Source organism: Anas acuta, chromosome 1, assembly GCF_963932015.1.
Source record: "Anas acuta chromosome 1, bAnaAcu1.1, whole genome shotgun sequence".
Classification (NCBI taxonomy): Eukaryota; Metazoa; Chordata; class Aves; order Anseriformes; family Anatidae; genus Anas; species Anas acuta.
The window spans coordinates 149402893-149430494 of record NC_088979.1 but is presented as its reverse complement, the minus strand read 5'-3'; the positions used below and the strand labels follow the sequence as shown (position 1 = coordinate 149430494).

Genomic DNA, 27602 nt, shown 5'->3' with positions numbered 1-27602 from the left:
GGAGTCTGAGGCAGAGGAAGAAATTAGAAAAATTGAATTTATTTCTTCAACCTATAAACGTTATTGCAACCTCAGTTGTACAGTACTACATGTTGCAGTGATAGAATTGGTGGAGGATGGAAGTGAGTTCAGATCTCAGACAGCTAGTATATTCTGAGAACCATGTGCCAGAGTAACTGAAGAAAGAGTACATGGAAGAAAGCTAACACGCTGGAGCAGTGGACTAGGAGATTAAGGCGTTGCTCATCTGTTTTTCTGGTTTTGATGTGGAAAATCTCTCTGAGAGGAGTTTTCCTTCAGGGCCTTCTGGAAGGGAATAAGAAGAGTGCTTCTTCCTTGCTGCTTCTGTGACTGTGCATCTTCTCTGTACATTAAAACATTTTCTTTGTTTTTTATCCATAACCTCGTAATGAAAAAAAGTTGTTCTAGAGCAAGTCTTTCATGTCAGATAAGCTGAGTTGGCTTCCCTGCTGTGACTTCAATAATGCATCATTTCATAAGTTCAGGGGATTTAATGCATTTCGAGTGAATCTGTGCGTTGCTGGTAGATGGTTAAAAGGAATATAGCTATAATAGATTGGTTGCAAAAGCTGCTTCCCCAGCTTCTTTCCCATCCCGCCCACTAACATGCAGAAGCATCTGCCTCTCATCTCCTTTTTGCCTGGTGCTATGTGTGAGTTCATTTTGACAAACGTTTGATGAACAGGGATCTTTGAAAAACCTATGAGACAAAATAACAGTGGTGAGAAATGCATGTAACAACTTGTGCAATAGAAGGTGATGGAATGGCAAATGAAAATACTTCTGTAGTAAATGTTATCACACCAAATGAGCCTGTCTTTTCTAGCTTTAATGAAATATAGCATCTCTAAATTTATAACTGTTACTTATAAATTTAAAAAAGTGTAGGTGATTTTTGTCAATATTCTTAAGAAGTTGAGGTACTTTTCTTTTTCAAGCTTCTTGAACATATATTCTGTCTTTTCAGTTATCTGAACACTGTAAAGGAGGAAGGTAGCATGTTTTTCAGTTAAGACACTTAAGATTATTACGATCATGTTGTGACAACTCAAATGACTATTTTAAAAATTTTGGACTTTCTGTATTTTCACGTAGGAATAAAGAATTGAATATTTTCTTTATCTGGAGGAAAGACTGGTGTACAGAAATCCATAGCAAGTCAGAGCTAGTTTTCCAGATGTGCATGGTGCATATACTGCTTCAATTTTTAGAACGTGTATATGGTGCTTCCAACATGGGAGGATATAAGGGGTTTGAGACCCCTATGATTTCCTTTAAGTGAATTTTCTGCAGTGATTCTACTTGTTACTTACTCTAGTGTAAGGAGTTTTTTAGCTAACATTTAAGACTGGAAAGAATCAAATAGCATGGCCTGAAAACACCCCCAAATCTTTTATAAGTAATGCTACAGTTTATAGCACAGATGAAGCCTTAAGTGATTGTGCTAACATCATGCAATTGGAAGATTGCACTCATTTGAATTGGATTTAATAGTTGTTTGTGTCTGGTAAGGAACTGGCAAAAAGGAGAGCTGAATAGTACTGGGGAATTCTGGAATGTTATCAAAGATAAATAATTTTGCTGTTGGGTTTATGCATGTGGTGATGTGAAATACATTCCTGGCCTAATAGAGTAAAACAGTGTAAATTCGTACTATTTTCTTCTGGATCCACTTGGTTTGCCTGTATCTGTCCATATTTTCCTATATCTGTCTATATTTTCAGCATCTCATAAGCAAAAAACGTTTGTAAAGCTGAAGTGGGATGAAGATGCTGGGAACATAGAAAAGTTTGTAGAGGGAATGAGCATGTTCTGCAAGTTGCATACTGCTGTTTTCAGAAAGGTTTTGTGAGCATGAAAATTAGTAAAAACAGGCAAAAGAGAATGGAAGGCTTGTAAAACCTAAAGTGTTTTTTTTTTTTTTTTTCCTTTCGTTTATGAGTATCCTTTTGCATTTATATACCAGAAATATTTTAAGTCAACTCTTGTGTGTAATATTACAATGCACCTTGATGTTGGGAAGAGGTGTTAATGTAAATTCAGTCACTCTTCAAACAGAAAAAAAGGGGGGGGGGGAAGGGAGGAGGAGGGATGCAGTTGATAGCAATAAACTCATCCTTTATTAGGTGCTCAGTAAACCTGTTTGTTGTGAGAACAATTTTCTTGGAAATGTCTTGGTGCCAGAACCCCCCATTCAATCTACTTCAACAAGCAGGAAAGTTTCTAGCCACACAGCTCCTGCGGAACCAAGAGAGCTCAAATAGGTGGCTAAGCTACTCAAAAGGAAAGGCATTTCATGAGTCTAACTAGATCTGTCTTTCCAGGTTGAAGGACTGTATTAAAAAAAAAAAATCTATCCAAAACTCTGTGGCTTAACAGAAGGCCTCTCCCTTGCTTCACTGGCAGGCTGGCAAGGTTCTTTGGCATGAAAGTGACTCCCTGATAAGAAGAAGAAGAGACCTTGTCATCCTACTGAAGCCTGGGGAAAATATTTTGTGGATTTCTCTGAACCACTGTAGTAATCGTTTGGTTTAACATCACACTTTTTTTTTACTTTTTTTTTTAATAAAACAATTGTCTGAAGGTTTAAAGAAAGTTCAATCAAGTTGTTTGAGGGGAAGAAGTTGGTAGGCTTCCTCATTGACTTGTGATTTTAATTTTTTTGTATGTACTTTACTGTTGTGTCTATATAAGATTTTTTTTTTACTTTTATTAATTTATTTTTATACGTTTTTACATACACTGTTATCCAAATTCATCTAGTTCTGTTTTTCAGCTGTTTGCAGTTGTTATATTGAAACTGACTGTGGTCTACAATATATTTCCTTTAGTCTTTTTCATCCCTCAGAATGTTAGCCTGACAGTAAACTATGCAGTATTTTGTTTTCCTCCCAGGGGTAGTTGCAGAGATGAGCAGGACAATGAAATACTAGTGGAAGGCATCTGGAAGGTAAGACTTTCCAGATGGATATCTTGTTGAGATACAATAGGAGATGTGCTTAGTATTTTTCATTTTGTTTTCCAGGAGAGGAGAGTGCAGAAATGTTGATCTTAATTTCTTAGTCTTTTCGTTTGCCTTTTTTTTTTTTTTTTTTTTTTTTTTTTAATGAGATGCTTGCTAATGCTAGGGGGATTATTCTGATCATCTAGCCTGATGGAATCAGCCTGTAGAATTGCGGCAGCTGTTCTGGCTCCAGGAATCAAATTCCATAAATAATGGTTAAGCTATACCTAACACTGAGATTTTCAATCTTTATTTTTAAGATTTCAAGTTGTAAAGAAGGTACAATGTTTCATGTTTTTATCCACTGAATGTTTTTATCTTTTATTGTCAATGATATTTCCCAATTCCTTCCCCAGGTATTTCTGTAGGAAGCTGATTGATCACTGTGAACTACAAACACAGGCCATTTAGACAATATAGTGCAGCAGTGCCCAGTTGACCTTGAGAAAATATTCTAAAGAGCATGAATCAAAACTAAAGTTACAGGAGCTTGGAAAACTGGATAGCTATACCTATACCAAGGTTAGTAGTAGCGAGTATTTAATAACACAAACAATCACGATTTGGGAGAGTATCTTTAGAATATAGTAGCACATTTTTTTGGGTAGCTTTGTGAATGTGATAGTTCAGGTGGAATAAGAAGAAATTTCAGATTTCTCAGGAAATCAGAAGATAAGTATATCCAACAGATGCCCGAAGAATAGGACTCATCTAAAAGTTTCAGATCACTTTCTCTAGCAAGAGAAAAAAAATGTATGCTATTTGTAATTCTTGTTCTCATCCCTCCCCCCTGCACCTCTAAATTTCTTTGTTGCTTTTTGACCAACCCAAGAGCTAGTGTTACCAGCAAAAGAACATTATCCTCCCACAAGATATAATTGAAGGAAAAACACAGGTGATATTTCAATGAGAGTTCTTTAAATCTCTGCATTGAGCTTTGAACTAACCTCTCCTACCTCTGGAAATATGCAAATTCTTGTTCCCTGTAAGACTAACCTATCTTTTCCTCTAACCAAAGCAATAATCTGATATTTTTTTCTGAACAAAGTAAAAATCAATAACTGAACTCTGACAGTCAGCTCCCTAGATAACTGCAGAGTCTACTGTTACTTTCCTGCACTGACAGCATTAAACTGTAATACAGGTACTTTTCTGGTAATAATGGAAGATCCTTTATAATTTCAAATGCATTTTTCAGGGAGATTTTATGATAATTGGTCACTTCATCCCTATGGTTGCCTGAATGATTTTTATAGGAGCATGAGGCAAATGGGAAGACTGGCTAGATCCCAAAGCATCTCAGACTTAAGTGTTCTGTTTTTGGGGTAGGCATCTGACTAGAGCCACCCCCAGCTGACATCTGTGGAGTGTGTGATCAGCTTTCAGCTCTCCCTGAAACTCGCACTGAAGAACGGATCTCAGTCAGCATCAATCTCAGAAGATGAGTAGTCATCTGTTACCCTCAAGGGATTTAGTAGTAGGTAAAACAGCAGTAAAGCACACTTTTATGGAATTCTCTTCAGATCTACTGATGCCTTTAACTACTTCCTAGCACTATTAAAAACAAGGATTTAAAAAAAAAATCGTCAAGCTTTTCATGGTGCATTCTATTATGTAAGTTTTTTTCCCTGTCTTCCCAACATACATATGATTTTTGGTAGTATTTGGCATTCTTCTCTAAACAAGCTGTGTGAATATCTTCTAGGAAAGGAAGTGGGTGGTACCCTTGAATTGATTTTTTTTTCTTATTTATACTGATCTCTTTCTGATCTGAACAGTTACAGCGTTCATATCACAAAAGCCTCTATTTATTTCTGTCTGTGTGTGAATGGAAAAGATTATTCTGCTTTTTGTTTTGTGTTTAAAACTTTAACTGATGGAGTAGGCTTGTTTCCTTCAAAAAATGAATAACTCTAGGACCAATTCAGAAATGATATTTGACGTGTTTTTTATCTTCGCATGTTGTGTACTAGATCCATTCCTGATATCACCTATGTCCTGAGTAGTTTACAGGACAAGAATTAGTTTCCACTTGTTCCATTAAATTTGCAAACAGAAATAGGGAGAAAACAAAACAAAAAAAAAAAAGATTAGTTGCTTCATCTTAAAAGAAGTTTTTAGATTATTAGTGGCTGTAAGTTCTGCTATTTTTTTCTTTATTTTCTTTTAGCTGGATGTAGGCTTAAAAATATTTACCTAGTTCAGACTTGTTAATTCAAGAACAGCCTGCTGCATTAGTATGTTTGGCCATGTTCTGTTTTCTCTGCCAAGAATTGTTTTTCTGTTTATTAATTGGAGCTGTCACTGTGCATGCTGAAGCAATAGTGATTTTTACATACAGAACCAGCATACCAATCAGTAATTAGCCACAAGTTCAAAGTTCTGCTCCCTAGTATAGTGATAAAGTTTCATGACTAAAGTACTGTCTTCATCTCATGGACTCTCTTTCCATTTCAAGTTTATATTAGAAGTGGGAGATAATTCATTATTATAAATTCATTTGCAAGTGGATATTAGGCCCAAGTTAATAAGCACAATACTTTAAAGGAAGGCTGGTCTGCTGGGGTGACAGCTGGCCTGGCCATTGCATATTTAAATGTTCCTTGTGTGCCTGAATGGCAACTTCTACAGTAGTCTTGTAAAACACAAGAAAAAGATACATTTAGTTAAATGTGCATTGTTTCAACCTTTGATAATATAAATTTCATGCAGTTGTTACCTGGTGCTGTCAAATTGTAGGCTGAGTGAATTAAATGATCCAACCTGGATGACTGGAATGCTGTCCTCTTGGACAAGCTGTCCTTACTAATTTACTGCTACAGGGGAAGAACAACAGTTTGCACATGCATTTATGCCCTATGGAAATCTGAGGGCAGAAAGTGGTTACTGACTTTTTACACTGTAGATTAAATTATTTTACAATCATGGCCACATTTCATTTATGGAGATTTCAGGATTGCTAAAACCTCAGATCTATCTGTTGAGACTGGTAAGTATTAATACATGTCCAGAAAAAGATAAACAGAACCCTTAGCCACACTTAACCCCTGCTGATATAGAAGTGGAGGTTTACAAGAGAAATACATTTTTATGAATGGAAACATATGTGTGTAAGCACCAGAAGAAACAGCCAAAGAAAGCAAAACAGTTAAAAGCATGGCCTGTGTTGATAACAAAGGACAACGCTTCCAGGACAGCATTTGCAGCAGTAGAATGAATGAATGTGTTTACTCCAAGATGAAAATGCCTGTGCCACAGATGAATTGTCAGCAGACAGCCCTCCAACTTAATGTGGGGAAGATGGAAGCAATGTTACCTGTCTGTAGATTGACGTGTACAGCCCCTTTTCAGTCATCTTGGGAAGCGTTATGAATAATACAGATCCTAATGGTATGGAGTAAAGGCAAAATCAGTGCAGTCTCTGTTGGATGCCTGGTATGCAGCCGATTCCCATCAACTGAAAGTATGTTTTATTCCTGGCTGTTGTTATCTAGGGTCTTTATGAAATTTGTATCAGCTGAGGATGTCTGCTTTTTGGATAGATCATGACCAGCTCAGGGATGATGAAGCAGTCACTGGTGGAACTGTCTGCCCCAATGACAGTCCAGCCAGGACCTTGGGGCAGCAGCATGGGCAGGTTTGGGGGACTCGTCAAGAGACTCCCTTGCTCGCACCTGGACTACTATAATCTCAGAGTCTGCAAGTCTCTCGCAGGCAGGAAGGTTGCTGTGTTCTGCCAAGCTGGAATAGAGATTTTGGAGAAATTGCTTCAATTTTCTGACCTAATTACAGTTAATTACGATAATTTTGCTTGGAAGTGATTGCGCAGGGATCAACGTGATGTGGCCATGTTCTCATCTGGGAGAAAAGGCTGATGTTTTCTAGTATGCTAGAGGTTTTATAAAAGGTTTCTGAATACTTATGGTTTTGACTGTTATGTTCTACAGAAATTTTTACCCTTTTTGAATATGAGACCCACTGCTCAAATTTTTTGCTAAATCTCTTCACACTTTCCAGTAGTTCAAATACTCACTTTTTCAGATTTTATTTAGTTTACTCTTTCAGAAATGCAGATACAGATGGTGGAAAAATACATCTATAGCAATTGTTCTGTCCTTCGGGCATTGTAAAAGAGGGTATAGGTTGAGCTACAGGGCTAAACACAGCTCCAGTGTCTGTTCCTTCACATTTCGTGTTATGTGACAGTGATGCACCCCTGTGTTGCAGGAAAAAATGTATGCTCCTCAGCTTTGTTTAGCAACTTTAATTCTTTCAAAGTCTCCACAAAGGACTTGCAGAGCTTGTGAGATAATGTAGGTTTGTGCTATGGACCTCTGAGATCCTAGCACTGTAGCTGACAGTCTGAGCCAGAATTTGGGTCTACTGATAGAATGCACCATTGAAAAACTCTTATCAGTGTCAGGCTATGAGAGAGGAACAATCAGTAAGTGAAAGAGGGAAACCAGTGTTGAAACGTCTCCGATATTTTTCTGTTTTGTAATTTTGTCATAAATATGTACTGAAATTTATATAAAACAGAGTAAAAATGACAGTACCCTTTGCTTTTGAGTGTTTATTTAGTTTAGCACAGAGGAATTCTCATCCTCACTGGAACGTTTTGGTTCAACTAAAAGAAAATTAATGAAACAATAAACGTATCCATTTAGGAATCTAGTAGTAATAACAATTAAGATCGAGCACCTTTAAGTTGCTCACAGATGCATCACAGAGAAAGCATGCAAGACCATAAAATTAAAAATCAAGCACTCAAACTAAAAAAAAATAAAAATAAATGAAAATCAGAATTAAGCTTACCTATGTGCCAGTTACTTATCCCTGTTATGCAGACGTTTTCTGTAGGAGATAGTATGTAGATATACCTTACAAAATGACTTGACATCTTGAAATTTTTGTGGACTTCACCATACTGAAGAATGTTTTTACACTTTGGGATCAACTTATTAGATACTTCTCAGTCAGAAATGTAATTTTCTGTTTTGCAGGCTGAACTGTTTCATTTTGGGTGTTTGAGTGGCTGTGACACTAACCTATGTCTTTCCTTAAAACATCCTGAGATACCTGCAAGACAGGCACATTGGTCAACCTCGTTGGTTAGATTGCATGTCCTGTGATGTGAGGTACCAACAGTATTTCTTGCTGCTCAGTGATTCATGATGGGAGATATTATAAAGCTCTGCCAGCAGTAATGAAATTGCATAAGCGATGTCCTTGTCCCACATTTTAAAGTAAAAAGCATGGTGCATCAACCTGAGCAAAATCAGTGTGCAAGATGGTAGACAACATTAAAACTCCCTCATCACTAACTGTTGAAGTTTGCAGAGTGAAAACAGGACCTTTTATTAAAGGCTGCATGCTACTTCCTAACCTAAGCATCACTACGTGTGCTGCCCTTTTTGTCATTAGATGAGAAAGCTTTTATCACTGCCCTTTGGGGGAAAACAAAAAAAAAAGTTACTGTATTTATCACATGGTTTCTCCTCTTCCTCATTGTTTTAAACACTTTTTAGCTAGAATGCTAGCTTGTCCTGACACCAGAGCCGAGCATCTGCATGGGTCTGGCACAGTGGGAGAGTTTCTCTTTCTGCTAATTATTCCAGGCAGCCTAAATTAATTGTAGCAATATGCAGAGTATATTACTGGCACTGGGAAAGAACTAGGTAACCAACTTGATGATTTTTGCATCAAAAGTTGGTTCTCCTATCAGAGATACATAAAAGTTCTTTATAACTAAACTGAAAAGTTTTTTCTTTGTTGGTGGTGACAGGGTAATGGAAGTAGTAAGACAAGTCAAAGTAGCTGTTTAGGGGGGCTGAAGTTTGTGATCATCTTAGTCTATAGGCCTGGGCTTGAGTGCTGGTCTGTTCTGCAGTATTAAATATGCTATGCCATTCTGAGTTGTACAGGAACATGCATGGCTGATATTGGGAACTCCAGAGGAGAAAAGTTGAGTCAATTTGCACCTGGTATTCGTGCAGTGTAAAATTATGAAAGTAAATATGTGTGGATTTAAAAGTTAATTTATTTATCTTTTTTTACAACAAGGTTGCAAGCACTTTCATTAACCCTTGGAACAAACATAATGTAGTTGGCACTTGAAATAGTTCTAACTTGGTTAATCCTTTTGAGTCAATATTGCATACCTAAATACAACCTACTTTGTCTATTGCAGGGCAAAAACCTTTATTACTTCCTCTCCATATTTTTTTCCAGAGTATTTATACTGTGTTACAGTAACACATCTGTGAGATGATGTACTGGATGTCTCTGGAAATGACTCATGAGGATAAATGTCATTCCAAGTGGGATTTGTGCTTATGAAGCAGAGGTGTTTTGGAAGATTTTGCCCATAATCTAACACTAAAACTTCAGTGTGCAGGTGGGAAAAAGTGAGTCCAATACGTCTACAACTTAAAGTTCTTAGGGTCTGTGTACTAGGGGTTACTATCAGTCATGTCAGTAGCTAAATGCATGATACCAAAAAGTGAGTTTCACTGCCAGCGTTTGTGCTTTTCGCATTCCTGAGAATCACTAGGCATCCTGCCATTTTTTTCCTAGGCGGTCTTAACAGGAGTGCTTTGCAGATCTTGACAGTGTTTCTCGTAACGAGAAACTGCAGCAAGAGGTTTTAGCTTATTTCCTGGGGTAGGCAGGAATGCTGCCTAAATCTCTAGCAGACTATTAAAGAATTATTGTCATCACTCCTGCCAGTTTGCCCATTTTCTGCTGGGTCATAATTGTGTTTAGTGAATAATAAACACTTTATGTTGTGAATTTTTTTTTACTGCCCCTAACTCTCTCAGTGGACAACTGCCAGCTTCATCTGTCCTTAAAGCAAGCCAAGAGAATATGTAAGCTTTAAAATGAGCCTGTATATAAGTGCTGTAAAATAACTTGTTTTCCTTAAAATAAGAAATGCAAAAGCTGATAGAATTGTGGAAAAAAAAATGGGATGGTGATAAGCGTATTTTAAAGGACAACAAAATTGTTATTGCCTGAAACCTAAACATTACCACACTGACAATATGAAACTTAATCTGACTTGACTGAGTTTCATTATCCACCTTCAGAGAGGAAGAAATGGACTTTCAAGATACTTTAAATAAACGTCTCTTATGAGTTGGTCTTAGATTTACTCATTTGATACAAACAAATTTATTTGTCAATGCCATCATTTTAGTTAGACAAACAAATCAGTAGTAATGCTGATTCTGTTGTTCCTTTATTGCTTCCTGAATATAAACACAAAAATGTTGTTTTAAAATAAAAAAGAAACTCTATAGCTCATTTTTGTTTCATACTTGAATACACTGTGACCCACATTCCCACTGTCTTTCCTGAAAGCTGGTTTTCATGGTTTGAGGGGCATATGTACCTCTGTTCCCTTTCTTGCCTCAAAAGTTAGATCCAATGTCTTTGTATCTCCTTAGGTGGAATTTCAAAATCTCCTGAGTCTTAGCTCTGGGCTACAGTGCCTCTGGTGTTATTCCGTCTTAACCACTGGGTTCAGATAAGTTCTTGTGCTTTGATTTTCTTCAGAAATCTGTGACCAGTGGTGTATGTAATGTCTTCTTAAAATAAGCAGTTTTAAGTGTAGGGGTGGAAACGTAGGAGATAAAAACTGTTTTTAAAGTAACTAGTGGTCTGCAAGTTACTTGTTCCAAAGCATCATGTCTAGACAGACCCAGTGTTGTCTAGCATGCCATACATGTCTTTATCAACTTGGTCAGATTCCTGAAGAGCTTCCCCAAAAAACTGTCTTATCTTCCCTTCCTCCTGCAAAGTCACTCTGAATTGCTGTAGTAATATGCTGATTGTCTTGTGCTCCCAGTCCTCTAGATGTCCAGCAGCAAATCTTAGGAACCTCTTAATGCTTACCATCAATTCACAGATCATCAATAATTCAGATTGGAAGGAACCTCAGGAAGTCATCTAGTCCACCTCTTTCTCATGGTGTAGCTCACATTGAGCCAGTCAAAAAAATAACCTTTTTGCTATTTTCTTGCTAAATTAGACATGAGTATTTTATTATTATTTTTTAATTTCTTTTACAGAAAAATCTCTGTGAACTTTAAAAACACTTCTGACGAAGTCTTTTTATGCTTCTGTTTTGCTTTCTCCCTTTCCTTCCTTAATTTTCTCCACTGTCAAGCAGTCCTTTGCCCATTCTTGTGTTATCAGTTTCTGTGATGGATTATTCTGTTTGTAGCAATGGAAGAAAGACATGCTTTTGCTTGATGGTTTTTATTAAGTTGCAGGCAGCTAGAACCATGGCTGTCTTTCTCTGCCAGTATTGATAAACAGGGGGGAAATATTACAGGAGTTCATTATCTGCCTTTTATTTATTTATTGTTTTGTTTTGTTTCTGGATTGCAGTGCTTTAGGTACCTTTTGAAAACTGTAGTATTTGAGAGAACTGCATTCAGGAGTGTATGCTGGCCGTGTGTGTAAGAGCCTAGAAGATCAGAAATTTATGCTTGTACTACAGGCTGAAGAAGATAACTCCTGCAATGAGAGCAGGGGAAACGCTGCCAGCTGCAGGACACCTGGTAGCTCTCTATGAAGGTAGATGTCTTTGTTGCTGAGAAGTGAAAGCTGGTCTGATGTCTTTTAGCACTGCTGCCTCCGAGAACATAGTGAAAAAAAATCTTTTATGAGCACTAAAACTTGCTTGTGCTTTAGAGGAAACCAAGCAAGATATTTTATATTTCAATTACTTGACAAAGCAAAGTTGCAAGTACTTATAAGAAAGAAACTGCTTCTACAGAATCTTAAATGGAGCTCAGCTCGTCATCTGAAGTGATGTTTGTCAGTAAAATAGTTTTAAAAGATTCAGCGTATGGTTAGCTAAGCTGAAGTGAAAATTACCTGTATACATTGCACTCTGTGGAGCTTGGTAATAAAGCAAACAGTAACAGAAATAATTGCTTATCTTAGAGCAATATGTGACATCTAAAGGGAGGATTTAACAGGTACTGCAAGATTCATGGCAGTGGCAAAGGATAGGGAACTATGTAAACCATTGTGGGAATCTTTCTGATTTTATGACAGGTTGCTAAAGTGGTGTCAAGTTTGTTCTAACAAGAAAAGGTGTTTTTTCACTGTTGGGGATGCTATGCAACCTTCCCCCACTTTTGATCATTTTCTGTCTGGGGCCAGGAGATATGAAATACTGATGCAGTAGGACATATTTCTGTAACACCTTTGACAGGCTACCAGGGAATAGGTCCTTTCACTAGTCAGTCAGGCGTGGTTCCTGTACGAAGTCGAAGTAAGAAGTACTGGTGGCAATTCAGGTAAATACTCTAATTCAGGAAGTAGAAAGGGGAGTTGAAGCTTTGTGAGAGTTGTAGACCTACATCTGATTTTAAAAGGTGAAGCTAGGCTGCTTCATTAGACACAAAAAACCCTCGTACCTCTTGTCTCAGGCTGTCTTTCTAGCTTCAGGGAGTGACAGTCTTACAGCAGGGCTTTGAGCATCTTTGCAACCTTACGATGTATGTAAATATGTATGTAAATGAAACTTAAAGATTTGCAGAAGGCAATAAATCTTGTGTCCATTTGCCTTGCAAAATTTCTTACCCACAGTTGGTGAGTGGGAGAGCGTATTTGTTACTGGCAGAGCCTGTCAAATCCATAATACACAATTGTTTAAAAGAAAGTGATGTTATAATCCAACTTTCTAGAATGTTTTCCAGTAATAAAAGTTTTAAAACAAATACACTTACTTTAGACTGAAGATTTTGCCAAGCTCAGTTCTCAAGGCTGGGAGTTGGCAGGGTTATAGCTGTTATTAGATATACTGAAGGTATAACACACAGTTCTTTCAGTTACTGAAGCTATTTCTCCTGATCCGTTTATGTGGAAAATTTTCATCTGCCTTCCTATCTTGCCTGTCTTAGCTGTATGTGTTGTAACTTTCTATTTAGATCAAAGACAACTTTCTGTATCTTTTCTTTATTTCTATATATATATATTTATTATTTTTATGTTCACCATCAGATTAATTTTGGGAGTGTGCGGTGCTCCCTGTTTTCAGGATGAGCTGTTATTCTTCCCTCCTACCTTACACCTCCAGTATGTATGACTTGTGAGTAAGCTTCCATTTCTGTGCTTTCTCTTCTTTGAAGCTGGCAACCTTATCTACGCTTCGTCCTATACATATGTGTATAGCTGCAGTGTGCATGCACTGTAGAAGCTCCTTACCAGAACGCCTTCCAGGGAAAAGTATTTATATAGATGACATGTTCATAAAGCTTTACCTTGCCCTGTGTAGCCATAAATGGTTAGGAATTATATTAGTATATCTTCGTACTGAGCCACGGAGATGAAAAACAAAAAGACATTTGATCTTCTGACCTGTGAAGGCTCCATTACTTCTTGGTTTCACTGTTTAGTCATATGACTAGGCATTGTAGTCAGCAAATGGGTTGCCCTGTTTTGACCTACTTCAGTTATTCCTAGAGAAAAATCTAGTCTATATCAGTAATTCTATCTGACTCACTATTTGCAAAGTTGCCTAGCAAAATCCTTGTTCTGAGCCTTCCAGTATTTATATGCCTTCATAAATAGTCACATATTCTGGTTTTGCCTACTCTGCTCTACTACTATTCCTAATCCTATTGTAAACAGGGATTTAGGTAAACTGTATTTTGGTTCAAGTAACAGACAGTTCACTTGAGTTTACTGTCATGTTTGTAAAGGTAATACTGATATGTAAGTTTTCTCCAGAATTTTCTTTTGGCAATGTTTTATTCCAAATCAGTACTACTATTAATTCTTTATCAGTTCGTCTAGGTTGCTCTCGTTCTCATATTTCTGGGGGTCTGCACTCAGTGCAACAGCGAGACAACAGAAAACATTAATTATCTTTTCATTGTCACAGGTCAATTTTTGAAGGGGGACAGCTGGTGTGCATGGGGAGTGAATGATACAGCCTTAATAATGGCTGTGGGGCTAAATGTGGCTACATTTACATACATTCCCCTACGGGGGATGTATGTAAATGTAGGTTTTCAAGTAAGATGTTGGTAGGAGAATGTTAGTAGGACTGTCCAGATCTAAGAGGAGTTTTCAGTCTTCATTTTATGTAATGCTCAAAAGCTAGTACAGTTATCTCTTAGCAGAAGCTCCAAAACAGGTTTGGTTGGGAAGGCTACTTTTGGAAGAATAGTGGTATGTGTTTACCTTAAATCCAATTCAGGTATGTCCCTGTGCAAAAAGAATTTTCTCGCTTGTTTCCAGAAGCGTGTAGTTCTCAGCCATGCATGGAAAGCCTGCCCTAGTAAAAGATCTGTGTTTAAACTTAGGAGTTGTGTTTGCTCCTCACCAATGACCCCACAGCACCAGATAGTAAGGGCCTGAACCCAAGCTCCCCTTTTTAAGAAAGATGCTGAAGGAGTCATTACTCCTTACAAGTCACCAAGTGCAGATGGTGATCCAAATATGACCCTTACTGCCTGGACTAATGCTGTCTGAACTAGATTAATGCTCAGACTAATGTTTTTTTGAGGTTCTAGCTTGAAAATCTTCACTGAAATCATATAAAGATACAGGCCCCTGACAGGAGACAATTCCAAGTGACTTTTAGTAGGAATTAAATTCACAATTTATGTTTATGCCTTTGAAAATTCTCCCTGCTAAAGCTTAAAAGAAAAATGCGGTGTTTATGGAAGAGATTTTTTTTTTTAATTACTGGATCTAATTAAAAAAAAAAGATAAATCACTAAAATAGTCCTTTAAAATAATGAAAAAGGATAATTAGCAATCACATAGGCAGCTGTCATTCTGGTAGTCAGAAGTAAATCAAAGTTAAAAGAATTTTCTTGTCCTTTGTATTCAACAGAAAGGAGAAAAGTCAAAGTTGATGGGAGGCAAATTTGATTAAACTTGCTTCTTTGCCCTCCCCTCCAATAATTGGCATCATGTTTGTCTTGAAGCCACAGTTATATTTGCAAGCAAAACAGGGTTCATATCTCATCTAGACTCTATATGACGAGACTTGAAATCTGTCTGGGAGAAAAAGACAGTTACAACTGAAGGTGCCACTCTGATGCCATCATCCAAGTGTATATGTATGCTTGCAAGCTTACACACGTATATAGATGAAAAAAATAAGAATGTGTGTGTTTTCTAGTCTTTCACATCCAAGCCAACATGCGAGACTGTAATTTTGCCTCTTAGGGCTGTATATGGAAATTGCTGGGCAGAGCCTTAGAGAGTCTGAAACACATCCTTGATTTTATGTAAGTAATTGACTGAATAAAGTTATGCAAAGCCATGGTAGATAGAAGCTACAAGCTAGGAGGTGTGATCGCAGCTTCTGCAAATAAATAAAAAACAGATCTAACCTAGCTGCTGGTGTAGGAACTAACAGTGTAGTCTGTGCTTTTCAGCAGTGATGGCACTGACTGGGCCTGGATTTTTGTGTACTCAGCCACTAAAATCTGAATATGCGTGCACCCAAACTACAGCCACGTCAAGTCAATTTGCTACAAGTATGCTGCACCTGTTTGCAGGACTGTTGAAACCAACACATAGATTTTTTGGTGCAGGTCTCCCCCCGCCCAACACCTTTTTTTTTCCTGAAGGTGTAAATCATTTTGGTGTTTTTTAGCTAAGCACAGAGACTGGATGAGAATTTTACTCCTCTTCCATGAGTTCCACCGCCATGTCCTAGAGTAGTGATTATCAGCATCAAAGCTCTCTCCCCCACACGATTAGATACTCACCTGAGGCACTTTGTGTAGTGGACTGCTATTGGTTTTAATTTCCAATCAATGAGTTGTAGCCTGATTACTTACTGAGGTTGATTCCAGGAGTTATAAGTTAGAACTCTAACACCTGAATATATCAACAACAACAACAAAAGTATCCCCTTCAGCTGAGGCTTCAAGAATAAGAATCTTTTATGTGGATGCTTTCGCTTCCCAACTGAGGTACATCAAACCAAGCAGAGCTTTCTTGATTCTCGACAAGGTTGTTTGTATAACCTTGTAATTTAGTGTATCTATGTGTAATATAGCTAATCTACTTGAGTTCCACGTGTGTAGCTAACTTGGATTAATTTTCCTGAATGCCCCCAGGTGGACAAAAGATTTGAGTGAGTAAGACTACTTTTACTGCTAGTGCTGATTCCTGAAAGCCTGGGTGATGTGCTGTGGAAGGTTAGTGTTTCTTCTGTACTCTGTGTACCAGCTCCAGTCCATGGAAGTTAACCACAGGAAAATGAGTTACCCTTTATCTTTTTGCAACTGCCAATTTTGTCTTTAATCCTGTGCTGAACTGAGAATACCAGATTTGCTCCCATGCTTTACTGACCTTTCTTCTTCAACTTACTGGGATAAAAATGGGTGGGAAAGGCTAGATGAAAGATAAGAAGTAATAATAACTCTGAAGTAAGTGTGCCTTAACTGCCTTCTTAATGTACTCTGTAAGTGCAGGCATGCACTTTAAAAAATAAGCGACTTGAGAATGAGAGGTTCTTTGAAGAACAGAAAGAAACAAAATCAAAAACAAAAATAAAAAAGTTTATTATTTTCAAGTGCTGAACATATACTTCATAGAATGATTCTATGATTTACTTTATCAAGGCTTCTCTGTAATTGTGTGTTCTTAAACTGGGCAGTTGTTTTTACTTTTTTAAAAAAAGTTAAAAATATAAAATACTGTTTCTCTTCATGCCACTGAGATCAAAATAGACATACAGAATCGCACTAGCATAAAGTTATAAAAACCCATTGGAGCCATTTATACTAAATTTTCTGAAATAAGTGATGAGGTGCTGAAAGCCAGAACTCTGCAGTAAAGAGTGTTGGTTATATGGATCTGACAAGAGAACCGCAAGCAGTGGCAGTAATGTGTGATTGGCACTGTCCTTTCTGTGCTTCATTTGTAATGCCTTTTTGATAGCGTAAAATAACTTTTTCCCACTCTTTTTGCAGTTCAGATTTCATGTTTCCCTTCATTTAACTGTGTTTCTGCCCTCCAAAAGTTTTATTAGGGCTACAACTTAATGTGGCACACAATATGTTTGTTTGTTTCTTTTATTTGAACATGATAATCACCAACTATCTCAGCAAAGATCTGGGAATAGTTTTTTTAGCTGCAGCTGCAGAGGAAGCAAAGAAAACGTATTTGCGTGAGTCCTATATAAACTGGCTTTAAAAAAAATCCATTTCTCAGCATCTGTTATAACAGAAGAGAATTACTTTATCTTAAAATCAGATTTCTAGAGTTGGAAGTCTTTTCCCCACTGCAACTTTTTTTTTTTCCTTTACAGCTACTTGTGCAACATAAAGGGGTGCTGTTTTAAGCAGTGCCTGTAGTATTAGTTGTTAAAGGGAAGACTTCATCCATGGCCACCATAGCAAGCAGTGTTCAGAGATGTGACTCCGTTGATTTTGTAACCTTGAAGCAAGTGCCCACGCCTGCAGATTAGGGGTAGAATGAGATGCAGTCAGAGCACTGGCTACGTGTTAGTTTCACTCTTGGCTAGATTAGCGATGGAAATATAATTAATTAGGTAGTTCAAGAAAATACATGCTGATGGTACACTGGCTGTAGCAGGTGCTGTTCTTTGAGCTGTTTTTTGGTGTGAACTCCAGACTAGGTTAGTTGAGGGTGTTACTGCAAGGCAACTGGATGCACTCACAAAGCCCTACCCTCCATATGCCACTGATTGAACTAAATGAGTCTCTGTACTTCGTGTTCTTCAAAGGACTGCATTCCTCTTTCCTCCTTCCTCTTTCCTTTTTCTGGTATGTGTAGCAGTATTGAAATTAACCTTGCTAGGTCAGGGAAAGTGCACTGAGTTCATTTGCACACGTGCAGATGTTCATATCTGGCTTTACTGAAGAATTTGAAATGTCCTTTGGAAAGTTAGAAATAGTGTTGAAAGAATAATAGAAGAGATTGACTTTTATGTCTTCTATAAATAGGTGCATAGTTGAATCAGAAATAGTATAAAAACTGGGGATCTCAAGACTACGAAGTCAGCTTGTAAGCTGAAATAAGGAGTTTCTCTGAACCTTTTTGTTGAGGCAGAGGCTCTTGTGTAAAACAAAATCCCATTTAAGCAGTGCTGTGCTATGTGATTCACTGTATTTTTAGACTAAGCTCTTCTGAAAATAGAAAGGGAAGGAGGGGGAGAATAGGGGGGAAAAAAAGGAACAGGGCAGAGATTCCCAGCTTTTCCCCTGTTTTGAGCAGTTTTTGGACAGGTGGACACTGTACTCTGTGACACAAATTATTGGTCAAAACCAGTTGTGATTATGTGTGTTGTCACTTTTTCCTCTCAATCCCACTTCCAAATAGTGTTTGGAGATAATCTATTACTGCAGCCGCAGACTCTTTTGGATCATTAGGACCACACTTGAGTTGACTATGTCTTTTAACTGTGAGACAGTTTGAAACCTGCTGATCTTGACAGTCAGAAATTCTAATTGAAATCTGTGTGCTGTCCCTCTACACCCATGTGGCAAAAACAATTCTTGCCCAGAAAAGTTCATGACCTAATTAAAAGGAAAGTCAGACCAAGAGTCAGGGGAAAGGTAGTATTATCTCGTTGTATAGATGAGAAACTGAAGCAATTGTGATTTGACCGAGTTGTGTAGGTCTTGACCCAGAGTTATAGATAGAACTCAGATCTCTTGAGTCACAGCCTGTTGCTTTTCCTGTCATTATTTTTAATCTTAATTTTTCAGTTAAGAAAGTTAATGAGGAGTTTCTGTGGCAGTGAAAGTTGTAATAGAGTATAATTGTAAATACTGTGGAAGATCAAACCTGAGAATAAAGTGCCATTTTAGAGCTCTTTGTTTCATTCCTTGCTTGATCATTGTAGAAATTTCTATACTTCAGTGCCCAAAGCCATGCTTGTTCACTCACCTGGTCAAGCAAGCCTTTTTGTAATCGTCATTGTCCTAAGTACTAGATCAAACACTAGCGATTTAAACCTTTTTGTTACATTTGAAATTCATTTAATCTTTTTTCATCAGTAATCCCTCCTGATTGATTACACACTTTTGAGTGTTTTAAAGCTGTGTGCGAACTGTCTGTATAAATACTTCTCATTAGAAAATGCTTTAAAAGTTCTGAATTATGTTTGTTGCTATAGCAATATTCAGTTAAAGATTCATAAAATGGCTTTTTATTTTCTTCCTACCATAGTGGAATTCACAAGAGGGATTCAAAGTCTATTTCAAATACAAGGGATTCAGCAGGACTGTGTGCACCGGAGACTGTGGGGAGAAAGGGAAAGAAAAAAAAACTGTTTAGGGTCTAAATCTGTTTCTGGAGTATCGAAGGGATCTACAGCAAGGGGGAGGCTTAAGGCTTGTGGTTGTATCCATTATTTGGATTCCGGGGGCTTTGTATAAAAGCTAAAACTGATTTAGAGAAGTGCATGCAGAAAAAGTCAGCTTTCTTTGTCCATTCTTAGTTTCCCACCTAAAGTACTATATGCATTTGTATTTCTTTCCTTGATCCTTAAAAAATAGAAATGGTAGCACACTACTTGGAATTGTGGAAGCAGAATGAGCAGAAACTAAATCCAGCTCTGCAATTGTCATTCATCATTAACATCTTATCAGCTGTCCTCATAATCCTGTTTTCAGTAGTCCCAGTCAATATTGAAATTTTTGTTGCCATGTCAGAAATAGCAGCCTTAGAGAACAACTAAAAGTTCACCTAAAGCTGAATTTTGAATAACATTGTTCAGTTTTAATCTAAGTTCTTCTCCCTGTTTTAAGACCAGTAGGAAGTCTTGGAGTAATTTGTCTCAAGTGTGCTTCTATTCTTCTGCTGAATGTTTGCTAGACCTGACTGGTCGTAGAACACTGGACAAAAAAAGTCTTGATTAACTGTATGTGATGTTTTGTATTTTGTTATTGAGTGGTTAATCTAACAAGTGTGGTAATTTGCAACGAGACTTCAATATTTTTATTTCTTCTGTGGGAGAACATCTTGAAGTTTAAAAGCGGTTTGAATTTCAGGTGGTCTCAAGAGCAGCTGTTGTTTCCACATGCCTGGTGAACCGTGGGAGTGTAAGGAAGTGGGGACAATATTGGATTTAGGGGGAAATAGCACATCAAGTTCAGTATTTTGTCAGTGTAAGTTGATTATAGAACTGTGAAATAGTGTAATAGGGTTCTGTATGTTCTCTCTTTTTTTTTTGTTTTGTTTTGTTTTGTTTTTGTTTATAGAAAGAGGTAAAGTTTGAACAAATTCTACCTTAAACCAGTCTTGCTTGTGCTTCTGTTCCAGCAGTGTGTCTTTTTGCCACTTTTTAATTGAAAGTAGAAACTCAGATATTAGGAAAAAAAATGCTGGAAAATTCTATTTGAGATTTTGTGAAGTTCTATTTATTTAAAAGGTTAATGGGGGCTGGGAGAACATATTCAATATTACACTTCATGGAACTTCCTCAGCTGCTATTAGAATCCATGTGCAAACTGAGAAATGAGATTCCTTGCAACAAACTCTTGCGTCAGTTATAAAATCAGAAGGTGGCTAAAAAAGCCATAGAATTTTTAAATAGATTCTTCTTATTTACATCTGAGGTTTTGAGCTGTTATGGTTCAATTCTTCAAGCTCTTAAAGCTCTTGTGATTTGGAAGAAGAAAAACAAATATCAGGCAACTTGTAGTAATTGCAAGAGCTGCAACACTGAGATAACAAAATATTCAGAATGCAGTTCCTCTTCACTTAGACTGTAGTTCTGCAAACACATAAACCATGCATTCACTTCAGTAAAGCAGGTAATCTTGTAAATGATGGGTAGTGCTGGTCATGAAGTTAAGCATTTGAAAATATGTTGCCAGGATTAAATCCTTACCTATCTAGACTTTGATTTCAAAGGCTTGTGGGTATTTCTTTGGATGCCATCAATTTAGTGTACTCTGAACTGATGGAAGACCTATTGTTATATAGAAAATGTGGGGAATCTGTTCCTTGATTTATTTCTAGAAAGTCTGGAACTGTTAATAACCTTGCTTAAGAATGTGCAATGCTACAGTGAGAAATGTGAACAATAAATACTGCAAAGTGCAGACAAGTCCAGAAAGTGATGGTAAAAGTGATAATGGGTTTGTGTTTTTTTCTAATTAGTTCTGAAATAAATTTGTTGAGTTTGGAAGTTGGTCACTAAAATACAGAAGAACTTCCAGGGTGGGATCTGAAAGCTTGAGCTGTGTCTTTGATGGTCCCTGTATGACTAGATGTTTTTTCCATTTTCTACAGTTGTCAATTGGAACCAAAGTTTGCATCCTAGTAAAAGTCTCTCTGGGTAATTCCATGCTGGAGGAATGGAGTCTTATTTATTGGTTTTGCTCTGCCTTCAGCAAGAATCCATTTTGCCACAAAATAATTATCCCTACCACCTGAGTCTGCAGACATAATTTTTAGGACAAGGCAGCAGTAGAGTTCATGAGCAGAAGGATTGTTTTTAAACATTACTGTCAGTTCTAGAATTGCAGATCAAACTCATACATGCTTTCTGTCCAAAACTCAAAAACAGCAGGTTTAAAAACCAGGATAATAAATACTCGGCCTTTTTTCTTCTTTTCTTAATCTTTTTAATCATAATAGAAGCTAGATGCAACTTCTCAGTAAAAGTATAGGTCTTCGTTCAGTGATTTTATGCAGTGTTAATATGATTTGTAGGAACTGCGGGTCAGGGTTGAAAATCACCATCTATGAAATTTAAAAATAGTATAAATGCTTCTCTAAATGCAACACTAGAGATTTCAAGGAAGTGTGATCCTTGAAGTGTAGGTACTACTTGTTTCAGTCCTTATATTCTCCTTAGTTGTCTATTATATGAGTTATTTTAGTTTCCCTCATATCTGTTTGCTTATACCCTGAACAGCATGGTGACTACCCAGTGATCCTAAGATACGTACAAGAAAAGATCATGAAAACACAGTCACGCAGAAGTGGTTTGCTTAACAATAAAGTATGATTCAGAGGGGTAGCAATTCCTTTTTCCAACATCTCCCTGCCACTGCATCCTATCCTCCCAGGAGAAAGCAAATTTCCTATAGCAAAAACAAAAGTTTGGGATGACATCAGTAATACTTACTTCAGACAAGGTGAGGAAGAAGCTACCAACTACTGTCAGACCTAAACCGTGATGTAATCTTAGAACGGCTGGGCGAGATCATATAAAGAAAAAAAAACAAACGGGTATAATAGAAGGGGGAAAGAACCAGGTGAAAAAGTAACTGTACTGTGACTGTGTTTTCATCTCCTGTTTTCATCAGGAGATGAAAATCACTTATGGGAAGCAAGAAGTTCAGAGAAGAGCAAATACAAGAAGGCACTTCTAAGTTAGAATGTCACCGTCCCTCCTTCCAGCCTCTGTAAATAGTATTTAAGAAAAGTATATGATCTGCAGGCCTCATTTGTTCCTTATTCCTCTTAGCCTTGGTGCAGCTCTTCATGCATTTTTCCCATGTTCAACTAGTATAGATCTAACACTGCTAGACATTGCTAGGGTATATGAACTCCTCATTAACGTTTTTGTTTGTTTGTTTGTTTGTTTTAGTTTTTTGTTTTTAATGCAATATCCTACATCAGTAGGATAAATTGCTAGGGCAGAATGGGTAAAGAACTTGTTGAATTGAAGAGTCCCATGCTCAAATTGTTTTAAGGAAATTTCTCCACTGATGTGAGTTGCTGAGAGATTACATTGTTCTAAAGAAGTAAATAAAACAAGATACGGAAATGGGCATCCATATTTTGTGAATCTCCTCATTCTAGACAGTAAAGGTGCACCCAGTCGTAGGTGCTGTATAATGTACAAATGCTGGTCACAATTGTATATTAATTAAATGGTATAAATACCAAATAAGTTAATCTTTTTTATCCTAAAAATGTCTAAATTCAAACTGAGCGTAATTCTAATTGAACAAAATGTGGACATGTGACGTGGGTTGTCATTAAACCTGTTTTGAAAGCACAAGCAGAATAAGAAATATTTATTTTTTTAGTTTTGAGATTATTAAATACTTTCAGCATCTATACTACCTAATTGTAATAAAGTGAAGTGGAATATGCTTTGGATTTCATAAAATATGTGTGCATATGTGTATGCATAATGTGTGTTGGTGTACGTATGTTTCTTTACAGCTCAATTGTTGAAAAATGTTCTTATTGAAGCACAGAAAATAAAGCTTGCTGTAGCATCCATGCAAAATTTATGCTGCTTCTGCTGGCATATTTAACAAATATGAATTCTAGAGCATAATCACTCATAGAAACAGGTATACATTTATGTTCTGTGTTTGATAGAATCATTTTGGTAGAGTATGAATGAGGAAGTACATAAAATTGAGTTGAGTTAATTTCAATTTTTATTACAGATACTATGAAGAAAAATAACTTTGTCAAAAGCAAAAGAACAACATTTGTTCGAGAAACAACCACTTGTTTTTCAGCCCTTAGAGCTGATTTATGAATAGTGTTTCTGAAAATCTTGTCTATTCTTATTTTTGAAGTTTGTCGTAGCATCCCAGTAGGTAATGGGCAAGTATGGCAAAGAGTTTTGACCTATTTGCCTTCAAATGCAATTGACTGAGGCTAAGCTTCCTTGTAGACTGAAATTGGCAGCAATTTTGGATGTGGCTTTGTCAATCAGGTTGGGCTAACTGTCAATGTCATGTCACTGTTGTGAAGTGTACTGTGCCAAACTCCCAAAATGCAACCTTACTTCCATTCACTGACGTTCTGCAGAAATAAGAAACCTGAAGCAAGAAGGAAGACAAGACTGCAGTTCTTGGTGTCAATTCAGTTTTAGATCAGCCAAAGCTGATTTTAGTATTGAGGCCAGTGTTAGTGTGATAATTGTTGCAGGACAGGTAGTTTCTCTTTGCTGTACCATAAAGCCTAGAAAGGCCCATACCTTTGCATTTCCCCATGATTTGTGTTGCTCTTCTCTGAGGTGGGATGCCCAGGTTTATGTTTCCTACCTGAGTTGAAGCTGATCAATACATTGCTAAGTAAAACGGCATCAGTGTGGGATATTCTGTCTGTTAACTGTGTGTGTGCAACAGCAGCTGGATGGTCAGATTGCTTCAACTGAAGGAGTAAGCTGAGAGTGTCTAAAGCATCCTGGATAAATGCGCTGGAGTACTGAAAAAAAAAAAGGCTCTTTTTTTAAATTTTATTTTGGGATCTCCTCTTACCAGTATACAGAAGTTTCAAGACACACCATTCATCAGTGTGACTGATCTTTCCATTTTTTCTTTGATATGAAGTAAATATTTTTTTCTGAAGCTCAGATACTCAACTAAGCATCAATTTATGTAACTTAATCTACCAATGCCTGTTACTTATATATGGTTTGTGTTTTTTCTAATTATATGTGTTCTACCTTACAGTATCTTAGTTTCAGAGCCCTTATGGGGCACATGGGTCACATTTTCATATGTTCAGAGCCATGTGATATAGATACATATAAAAACTGTGAGTGTGCACTAGCCTAAGTGCTGGACTTTTATACGTTAATAACAATAAAAAAAGACATTTTCAATAAAACTGTCATTTCATTAATTTGTCTTAAGCATCTTCCTCTGTTTACCTATGTCATCTGCCAATACCACTGCGCTTCAGGCCGCACACACTCTATATACATTGAATATCCTTTCTGTATATCTGATTTGTACATCTAATTGGCCTGCAGAGATGTGATAGAAAAAGATGAGAAAGGAAAAATTAATATTTTGCAGCTGCAAAAAATGAATTAAATAAATCCCATGAAGTTCCATCTCATTTATGAGTTAACTCCTGTCTGGAGAACCAAATTCCCTTGCAGACAACGCTAACAATTTCTTGGCAAAGAAGCCAAGCCACACTACAGGCCAATTGTCAGCCATCCTATGTAGGAAATAGGGTGAATTATCAGTAATTCAAGAGGGAAATGTAAGTTAGCAAGTCATTAGTGGCTTATTTGGCAGGGACATGGCATGAGATGGCAGGTGAGTAACTTGCTGTAGGATATGTGAAAAGAGCTCAAGTGCCCAACAAGAACATCAAGAATATTAAAGGGATCTGTTTCATTTCCTCAGTGTTTGTCAAGAATATGTGTGTCTTGTTCCAGTGTGTAAAAGTGTTCATCCTAATCTTGAACTGTAGACCCGATGTTCTGCTCTTCTGGCTGATGGCCTAGAAAGGGCAGGTTCTTTAATGGACTGTGCTGAATTCAGTGTTTCTTAGCAGATCTGTAACTAAACTTCACTCCAGAAAATGGCTGGTATTTTGCTTGGATTAATAACTCCATTTTGTGCTTTCCCAGTTCCTCATATTGCCCCTGTTGCCTGCATGTTGCCACTGTTGCCACTGACAAAACTACTAATCTTCTTGGGCTTTGCAGCCTATACTCAGAGACACTTGGATGGACTTCAGAAATCTTTGAACATTTCTGCGTGCAGCAGGTGTTTGGTTTTTCATGTAGGGTAACTGAATACTTAATGTCATCTTATCAGCATTTTTCTGTTGTGTAGTAGCCTGACTATAACTGGAATTGCTCAAAAATTTGGAGCAGCTGGAGTTGTGACAAGTTGGACCAGCTCACGGTTTGGCCAAGCTACTTATCATTTAATGGCAGTGTGTTTTGATTTATGTTTTTTAACCCTTGATGATTTGGTTCCCCAGAAAGGAACCTACTATGAGGTTCAAAGATTGTGAAAGAGCTGTAGAAATCCAGCTTCATTTTTTTTTGTCACCTAAATGCATTTCAGTTTCCCATCTAAAGGACCTTCTGCATCTGCGGTAGAAAACAGATGCATCATTTTGTGTTGATCCTTGCACATCTATTTCTTATATGTTATCTGTTATCTTGCAGGAAAAAAAAAAAAAAGAAAAAAAAAGAAAAAAACACCTTACTGCTCAGAAAGTTTACTTCCAGACTTTACTGACGTAATCTGTTCATTCCTATTTAATGCAATAATTACATTCTCCCCTTGTCCATCATTCCCAAAGGAAAGTTTCTGGTTGACTAATTGCGCCCATAAGCGTATATTAGCAGGGCAGCTTCATGCATGTTTCTAGTCTCCTTGCCTTTGAAGAAATTAAACAGCAGCATTACCATCTCTTGGGAACTTGTCCTGAGGAATGTGCATGATTTCTGTCTGTGATATCAGCCAGAGAGTGCTGTATATGCTCAGGAGGGCCTTTAGTAAGAAAGGTGGCAGTCTGATACTCCTATAGTAACTATGCATTATTTTTAATTTGGGATTGGATAGGAAGAAGGAGAATTCTTTAGTTTGTTCATTGCTAACAAACAGAAGAAAAGCAGTGTTGAGAGGAGAGAGATGAATAGAGAGATGAATGTGTGTGTACATAGGCTTTCTGAGAAAGTTGGAGAAATGGTCAAAATCTAAATTTTATCATGTGCCTGGATTATTTTCAATTTGGAAAAAGGTACTTCAGAACTGAAACTGATTATAAAAAAAAAATAGATAATTCTGGATAACAAGGTGCAAAAATAATTGGCTGAGCTGTGTAAGGTCTTCCTTATCTTTGGTTGTAATACAGCAGTGTTTGCTTGGCACATTCAGTCTATCCAACATTTCTGGGGAAACCTGTCATTTCCCTATCATGTGTATGATTTTTATTTTAACCTTGGGAGAAATAGCAATCTCTAGAAAGTCCTGCTGCTTGAATAGCTTCAAAACTGAATAGTGCAGAGCTACTAAAAGAGACTATTATGCAGAACAGTGACTGGGAGCTCGGCTATATTTTGGAGTGAGAAGCAGAATTATTTTGGAAAAAAAATGTGGACAAGAAAAGGACTTGTCTGTGCTCATAAAATGGTAATCAACATACTCAGTGAAGTGGGATGTGAACAACTGCAGGACATGCCCACAGCACTTCACTTTGCATTTGATAATTTGCAAAACAGAGCTTGCTTATTTATCACCAATTCTGTCATACTGCATTTAGCAAGAGAAGGCAATTGACGTTCTTTTATATATTGAGTTTCCCTGCCAGATACCAGATCTAGGAGTCCTACTTTCCTTTCAGGGGGACTTTCTGGTATGCTCTTAATTTGTTTGAAACCAAACCATCCAGCCAATTACTACTGCTGGTGCTTATTAGATCTGCTGTTTGTGTTTTTAATGAGGACAGTCAATATAGCACATTTTATCCACATTTAGCACATTATCCAAATTCTTTTATAATGGGGATTGATTTTTAACAAAAAAGCTAGTCAGGGATTTCTTGTTAATGTCAATTTATCTAGTAATATGTTGTGATATTTAAGTTTATGCTGTACTAGTTTATAAAGTCTCTAATTGTTAGATTTGTAACTGCTACTGAATCTCTTACAGCATTATCAGTAATGGATGAGATAATGAGGGAAGGAGAACATTGCTCCCTGCTTTCACTTATCCATACATTTTTCAGGAAAATACGTTTTGTTCTTCATTGTTTGTTCTTGGGTGACATTTTAAAAAATGTTTGTTATGTGAGTCTTAATAGAAGCATGCTTCTTTTCCACAGTCAAAAAGCAGAGTAGAAACCATGATGTGTTTTCATGTTTTGTGTGGGTAACCAAGAG

The 27602-nt window shown here is 37.2% G+C and overlaps 1 protein-coding gene across 2 annotated transcripts in view; it reads left to right on the top strand.

Moving 5' to 3' along the window:
• Positions 1-27602, top strand: part of LARGE1 (LARGE xylosyl- and glucuronyltransferase 1) — a 282272-nt gene that overhangs the window by 16806 nt on the left and 237864 nt on the right. Inside the window, exons 3-4 of one of the 2 annotated variants that reach the window (XM_068664920.1) lie at positions 2917-2971; positions 3382-3547. The exons of the other annotated variant lie outside the window; for it this stretch is intronic. The gene's annotated coding sequence lies outside the window, so the exon portion shown is untranslated. The remainder of the gene's footprint in view (positions 1-2916; positions 2972-3381; positions 3548-27602) is intronic. 2 annotated transcript variants of the gene reach the window in all.